The sequence below is a fragment of the Panulirus ornatus genome, chromosome 12 (genome assembly GCF_036320965.1).
Source record: "Panulirus ornatus isolate Po-2019 chromosome 12, ASM3632096v1, whole genome shotgun sequence".
Taxonomy (NCBI): Eukaryota; Metazoa; Arthropoda; class Malacostraca; order Decapoda; family Palinuridae; genus Panulirus; species Panulirus ornatus.
The window spans coordinates 1,736,395-1,744,714 of record NC_092235.1 but is presented as its reverse complement, the minus strand read 5'-3'; positions in this window follow the sequence as shown (position 1 = coordinate 1,744,714).

The following is an 8,320-nucleotide window of genomic DNA, read 5'->3' as shown; positions in this document are numbered from 1 at the left end:
AATTCTCGATTAATATGGGTAAAATTGAAAGTTGATGGAGAGAGGTGGGTGATTATTGGTGCATATGCACCTGGGCATGAGAAGAAAGATCATGAGAGGCTAGTGTTTTGGGAGCAGCTAAATGAGTGTGTTAGCGGTTTTGATGCACGAGACCGGGTTATAGTGATGGGTGATTTGAATGCAAAGGTGAGTAATGTGGCAGTTGAGGGAATAATTGGTATGCATGGGGTGTTCAGTGTTGTAAATGGAAATGGTGAAGAGCTTGTAGATTTATGTGCTGAAAAAGGACTGATGATTGGGAATACCTGGTTTAAAAAGCGAGATATACATAAGTATACTTATGTAAGTAGGAGAGATGGCCAGAGAGCGTTATTGGATTACGTGTTAATTGACAGGCGTGCGAAAGAGAGACTTTTGGATGTCAGTGTGCTGAGAGGTGCAACTGGAGGGATGTCTGATCATTATCTTGTGGAGGCTAAGGTGAAGATTAGTATGGGTTTTCAGAAAAGAAGAGTGAATGTTGGGGTGAAGAAGGTGGTGAGAGTAAGTGAGCTTGGGAAGGAGACCTGTGTGAAGAAGTATCAGGAGAGACTGTGTACAGAATGGAAAAAGGTGAGAACAATGGAAGTAAGGGGAGTGAGGGAGGAATGGGATGTATTTAGGGAATCAGTGATGGATTGCGCAAAAGATGCTTGTGGCATGAGAAGAGTGGGAGGTGGGCTGTTTAGAAAGGGTAGTGAGTGGTGGGATGAAGAAGTAAGAGTATTAGTGAAAGAGAAGAGAGAGGCATTTGGACGATTTTTGCAGGGAAAAAATGCAATTGAGTGGGAGAAGTATAAAAGAAAGAGACAGGAGGTCAAGAGAAAGGTGCAAGAGGTGAAAAAAAGGGCAAATGAGAGTTGGGGTGAGAGACTATCAGTAAATTTTAGGGAGAATAAAAAGATGTTCTGGAAGGAGGTAAATAGGGTGCGTAAGACAAGGGAGCAAATGGGAACTTCAGTGAAGGGCGTAAATGGGGAGGTGATAACAAGTAGTGGTGATGTGAGAAGGAGATGGAATGAGTATTTTGAAGGTTTGTTGAATGTGTCTGATGACAGAGTGGCAGATATAGGGTGTTTGGGTCGAGGTGGTGTGCAAAGTGAGAGGGTTAGGGAAAATGATTTGGTAAACAGAGAAGAGGTAGTAAAAGCTTTGCGGAAGATGAAAGCCGGCAAGGCAGCAGGTTTGGATGGTATTGCAGTGGAATTTATTAAAAAAGGGGGTGACTGTATTGTTGACTGGTTGGTAAGGTTATTTAATGTATGTATGACTCATGGTGAGGTGCCTGAGGATTGGCGGAATGCGTGCATAGTGCCATTGTACAAAGGCAAAGGGGATAAGAGTGAGTGCTCAAATTACAGAGGTATAAGTTTGTTGAGTATTCCTGGTAAATTATATGGGAGGGTATTGATTGAGAGGGTGAAGGCATGTACAGAGCATCAGATTGGGGAAGAGCAGTGTGGTTTCAGAAGTGGTAGAGGATGTGTGGATCAGGTGTTTGCTTTGAAGAATGTATGTGAGAAATACTTAGAAAAGCAAATGGATTTGTATGTAGCATTTATGGATCTGGAGAAGGCATATGATAGAGTTGATAGAGATGCTCTGTGGAAGGTATTAAGAATATATGGTGTGGGAGGCAAGTTGTTAGAAGCAGTGAAAAGTTTTTATCGAGGATGTAAGGCATGTGTACGTGTAGGAAGAGAGGAAAGTGATTGGTTCTCAGTGAATGTAGGTTTGCGGCAGGGGTGTGTGATGTCTCCATGGTTGTTTAATTTGTTTATGGATGGGGTTGTTAGGGAGGTAAATGCAAGAGTCTTGGAAAGAGGGGCAAGTATGAAGTCTGTTGGGGATGAGAGAGCTTGGGAAGTGAGTCAGTTGTTGTTCGCTGATGATACAGCGCTGGTGGCGGATTCATGTGAGAAACTGCAGAAGCTGGTGACGGAGTTTGGTAAAGTGTGTGGAAGAAGAAAGTTAAGAGTAAATGTGAATAAGAGCAAGGTTATTAGGTACAGTAGGGTTGAGGGTCAAGTCAATTGGGAGGTGAGTTTGAATGGAGAAAAACTGGAGGAAGTGAAGTGTTTTAGATATCTGGGAGTGGATCTGTCAGCGGATGGAACCATGGAAGCGGAAGTGGATCATAGCGTGGGGGAGGGGGCGAAAATTTTGGGAGCCTTGAAAAATGTGTGGAAGTCGAGAACATTATCCCGGAAAGCAAAAATGGGTATGTTTGAAGGAATAGTAGTTCCAACAATGTTGTATGGTTGCGAGGCGTGGGCTATGGATAGAGTTGTGCGCAGGAGGATGGATGTGCTGGAAATGAGATGTTTGAGGACAATGTGTGGTGTGAGGTGGTTTGATCGAGTGAGTAACGTAAGGGTAAGAGAGATGTGTGGAAATAAAAAGAGCGTGGTTGAGAGAGCAGAAGAGGGTGTTTTGAAATGGTTTGGGCACATGGAGAGAATGAGTGAGGAAAGATTGACCAAGAGGATATATGTGTCGGAGGTGGAGGGAACGAGGAGAAGAGGGAGACCAAATTGGAGGTGGAAAGATGGAGTGAAAAAGATTTTGTGTGATCGGGACCTGAACATGCAGGAGGGTGAAAGGAGGGCAAGGAATAGAGTGAATTGGAGCGATGTGGTATACAGGGGTTGACGTGCTGTCAGTGGATTGAATCAAGGCATGTGAAGCGTCCGGGGTAAACCATGGAAAGCTGTGTAGGTATGTATATTTGCGTGTGTGGACGTGTGTATGTACATGTGTATGGGGAGGGTTGGGCCATTTCTTTCGTCTGTTTCCTTGCGCTACCTCGCAAACGCGGGAGACAGCGACAAAGTATAAAAAAAAAAAAAAAAACCTATAACAAATTTTTATATGATATACGAGACATTTGTTGGAAGTAAACATAAGAAATGATGATAGGAGATAAGTAGAGTCAAAGTACATATTTTCTTAAATGCTGAATGAATTCTGTTTTAACCTAGTTATTTTGCGTTGGATTTTATTTTAAATATCCAGAGGATAATATATTCTGGGGCTTATGATTTTTATGCTTTCAACACCTTTTTCAATTTCTTATCATTTTTACTGGCTAAAAGGCCTTGATTCTTAAGAACCATTCAAATGCAACACACTACATATTTATTATAAATTACTTATCGTATCAACCATAATGTTTGTACCTTATTCTATAAGTTGTCAGTCACATTCTTAAGTATATAGCACATTTGTCTGACTCAACTAGATGCATATACCTATATCCACATCTTTAGATATATACATATGGTTTTTAGTTTATCATCTTTTAACTCCAAATTTAAGTGATCCTTCTAAAGAAGATACTAATCATTACCTTGGATGACGTACCTGAGTCTTTATAACAGAAATAATGAACAACTCCTGATTGTTGAGGTTGTGCATACCGCCGGTTGAAGACCATTAGTTCACCAATGTTGTACAGGTAATGATAAAAGTCAACATGTATATAACTTTAATGTTTGACATATACTATGGATTCAGGCTTTATGACTGTTCATATGTTTTCAAATATACCAACATTACATTGACCCTATACGAAATACTACCATTAAATTGTTTGGTCATAAAGGAGATATTCTGATCACTCCAATAATACACATGTATGTTTACCTGGCACAAAGAGATCCGTCATATTGTAATGCCCTGTGCCAGCCAGGCAGGGACGTGGCCAGCCTCCCTAACAACAAACTACCTGTTAGTCAAGATCAGATAAAGAGCCGGGTTGAGGTGAGGGCCCGTACCAAGTAAGACCTGGCGACCTGTCATGGTACAGACCAGTCATATGGAGACCTGGTGAATCCAACAATTAGAAACATTCCATATTTGAGGAGACTTGACAGGTCTAACTATGAACCAATTTCATCATCATCGTATGATATGACCCTGTGCCAATGCTGGGACAAATTGTAATATTGAATTGTATATCAATTTCATATTTCGATGGAATTAACGATAAAGATGAGTTGCCATAATTATGAGGAAACATGTCCACATTCACACTCACCAACCCTACCCAGACAACACGAGTCGTATTGATCATTTCTAAATTCATCGGACACATCCGGGAAGATACTTTTTTACCGTGAGTACTTTACTTTAAAGTTACGTTCAATGGAAATAGAGCGAAACTAACTGTCTGTATTACCAACAAAAATCACTATGAGGTATAGATATCTATCTACTAATGACGTCACGTCTGATGTCACTCGTAGTAATGAACACAAACTGGTGGGCAAACGTTTGACCTCAGATGAGGTGAAGTATTTTATCTTCAATATGATTGTTAACATGGAATAATGTACCAGTTAGAGTGGTTGGAAGCAGCATTATAAATACGTTTCACAATAAACTTGATAAATATTTCCCTTCAAGTTCGACTAACATTATTTGCGACCCATCATTAGTCACACTGACAATATACAGGTTTATCTTTAGATTATCTGTATGTCTTCCACTACACTAATGTGTGAGTTCCTGATATCTTCCACTACACTAATGTGTGAGTTCCTGATATCTTCCACTACACTAATATGTGAGTTCCTGATAGCTTCCACTACACTAATATGTGAGTTCCTGATACCTTCCATTACACTGATGTGTGAGTTCCTGATATCTTCCACTACACTAATATGTGAGTTCCTGATATCTTCCACTACACTAATGTGTGAGTTCCTGATATCTTCCACTACACTAATGTGTGAGTTCCTGATATCTTCCACTACACTAATGTGTGAGTTCCTGATATCTTCCACTACACTAATATGTGAGTTCCTGATATCTTCCATTACACTGATGTGTGAGTTCCTGATATCTTCCACTACACTAATATGTGAGTTCCTGATATCTTCCACTACACTAATGTGTGAGTTCCTGATATCTTCCACTACACTAATGTGTGAGTTCCTGATATCTTCCACTACACTAATGTTTGAGTTCCTGATATCTTCCACTACACTAATATGTGAGTTCCTGATATCTTCCATTACACTGATGTGTGAGTTCCTGATATCTTCCACTGCACTAATGTGTGAGTTCCTGATATCTTCCACTACACTAATGTGTGAGTTCCTGATATCTTCCATTACACTGATGTGTGAGTTCCTGATATCTTCCACTACACTAATGTGTGAGTTCCTGATATCTTCCACTACACTAATATGTGAGTTCCTGATATCTTCCACTACACTAATGTGTGAGTTCCTGATATCTTCCACTACACTAATATAAGAGTTCCTGATATCTTCCACTGCACTAATGTGAGAGTTCCTGATATCTTCCACTACACTAATGTGTGAGTTCCTGATATCTTCCACTACACTAATGTGTGAGTTCCTGATATCTTCCACTACACTAATATGTGAGTTCCTGATATCTTCCATTACACTGATGTGTGAGTTCCTGATATCTTCCACTACACTAATGTGTGAGTTCCTGATATCTTCCACTACACTAATGTGTGAGTTCCTGATATCTTCCACTACATTAATGTGTGAGTTCCTGATATCTTCCACTACATTAATGTGTGAGTTCCTGATATCTTCCACTACACTAATGTGTGAGTTCCTGATATCTTCCACTACACTAATGTGTGAGTTCCTGATATCTTCCACTATCACCATCAGCCTCGAAGTGACCCAGTGGTCCACTGCTGTATGGATACCTTTACATTCCTTTGTATAATGGAATGTTTGTAACAACACAATAATTAATCACATCTGAGCAATCGGGAATTTGACAAGGCATTATCAGCTCTACGTCCTATTGGCGGGCCATCATAGAGCTATAAGGCTGTGGTCATGTTTGTCTGGATGTTGATGACAGGGGCTTCCTCTCTTATGTGAATGGCTTCTAATCTCTGTAGTCTCCTGCGATCACTACAACTAGTAATGATTTTGATGTTATTCATTATAATCTCCCTCGTTAGTCTCGTTCCATGCTTTTGTTCATGATGATGTTTGATTCCACCTTCTTGTAAGTGGAGCGAGAGTCGCTGGCTCAGGGTGCAGGTGTACTGATCATGTTGAGATGAGTAATAATGGATATATGAGCATACATTGGTGGGTTTCCTGTATATGCTAAACTTAAACTTGTTTCCTTGTCTATGGATCATGGAATCTAGAAATGGTAATATACCATTATTTTCATTTTTCTACAGTAAATTTGATGGAAGGTACTAAATTGTTAAGTAAGAGGAGAAATATTTGTAAATTTTCATTTGTTCGTCAAACACAAAGAACATCATCTACATACCTAAACCAAATTGCATTAGAAGGTAAGATATCCTTTAGTAATTTTGTTTCAAAACATTCCATGTAAAGATTACTTAGTACAGGTGAAAGAGGGTTACCCATTACCATACCAAATTACTGAGCATAATAATCTCCATTAAACTGAAACTCATAGGAATATCTTGATGACGCGCAAAATTGTGATCCTTTCCAACATGGATTCCACACGGCTCTTCTATTTCTTCTCTACAAGCTGTCCTGGACTTTCTCCTTTCGTTACAGCTTTCTCCAAATCGCTAATCAAGGCTTACCAACTGAAGTTACGATTTGGATTCCTTAGGAAATGCCTTGATGAACAAGTGATGCCAAGATCTGTCCTACCTCAACGTTTGTTTCAGCTGTCTGGTCGACGATTTGACCAATTCCAAAATATTATTTTAAAGAAAAACATTGAATTAAAGAAACTTGAAATGGAGGAGGCTTTTCGCACTTCAAGAGAGAAGAAACGTGCCTTTCAAATGGCAATACCGACACACTGGAAGAACCGGATGTTGGACTATTGCTATGATAAATCAAAGAAAGAATGCAATAGGCTACAAGTGTCACTAAATTGTAAGTTGGACCATCTTATTGAAAACAGCGACTGGACCAAGAACACAAACCCATCTTTTGTGGTAAACCTATCTAATAAACTAGATAAAGATTCCTTGTGTGCATTAGGCTATGGTTTGTTCTGTGTGCTCTGACAGGGAAGCCAGCTGTGTTGATGTCACAAAGTCTTTTTGTAATTTAGAAAAATACAGTAATTCAAGTAATGATGAAATCAATATCTGTAAGGGTTTAGTGTATGCCAGTTTGTCAAAACCAGTGGAAGCTCATTGCCCTAAAAGATTCATAAGAGCTATTAACACCTTAAAGAAAGACAAGGATACACACATTACTGAAGCAGGTAAGTCTAACTCTGCTGTGATTTTAGACAAAAGTAACTATTTATCTAAAATGAATGATCTTCTAAATGATGACACAACATATTCTAAACTAAGTAAAACTCTATTAGAAGCAGTCAATTCTCATTTCAATAAAGAAATGAAGTTGTTGTTGAAAGGTAATATCTCTCTTATCAAAAGTTTGTCATCTTTGTCCCCTTCATTGCCATATATGTATGGACTTATCAAAACACATAAACAGAAATTTCCAGCAAGACCTATAGTGAGTTCAGTAGGCTCCATCACATATGAATATTCCAAATGCTTAGTTTCCTTATTAAGCCCTTTAGTGGGTAAGGTATCAAATTCTAATATCATGAACAATGTAGATTTAGTCAACAAGCTAAACAATATAAATGTTAATTTTGATTTTAAACTAGTTAGCTTTGATGTTTCCTCACTTTTCACTAAAGTTCCAGTTGATGACCTTTTAGAATATTTATTTGATATCTTGGATGATATTCATTTACCTGCTTCAAAGTCTAATTTCATTGAACTGATAAAATTGTGTATAAAAGACTGTGTATTTCAATTCAATGGATATTATTATGCTCAAAAATTTGGTATGGTAATGGGTGACCCTCTTTGACCTGTACTAAGTAATCTTTACATGGAATGTTTTGAAACAAAATTACTAAAGGATATCTTACCTTCTAACGCAATTTGGTTTAGGTATGTAGGTGATGTTCTTTGTGTTTGACGAACAAATGAAAATTTACAAATATTTCTCCCCTTACTTAACAATTTAGTATCTTCCATCAAATTTACTGTAGAGCTTACAAAATCCTATGCATGAATATTATTTTTATTCACCTTTGCACATTGTTCAGTTAGCCTTTGTACTGTTATTCAACTTTGCTACCTCATTGGTTTTTGAGAGCTACACCTGGTTGGATTGTGATTATTATGTGCTCTAAGATCACACTTATTGCAAGTTGCCTTATAGGATTTTTGTAAGCTCTACTTTAAGATTTATATTGTATTCCTGATAAAATCTCTGTTTTAACTCTTCTGAAGACCAGCTCTTTCATG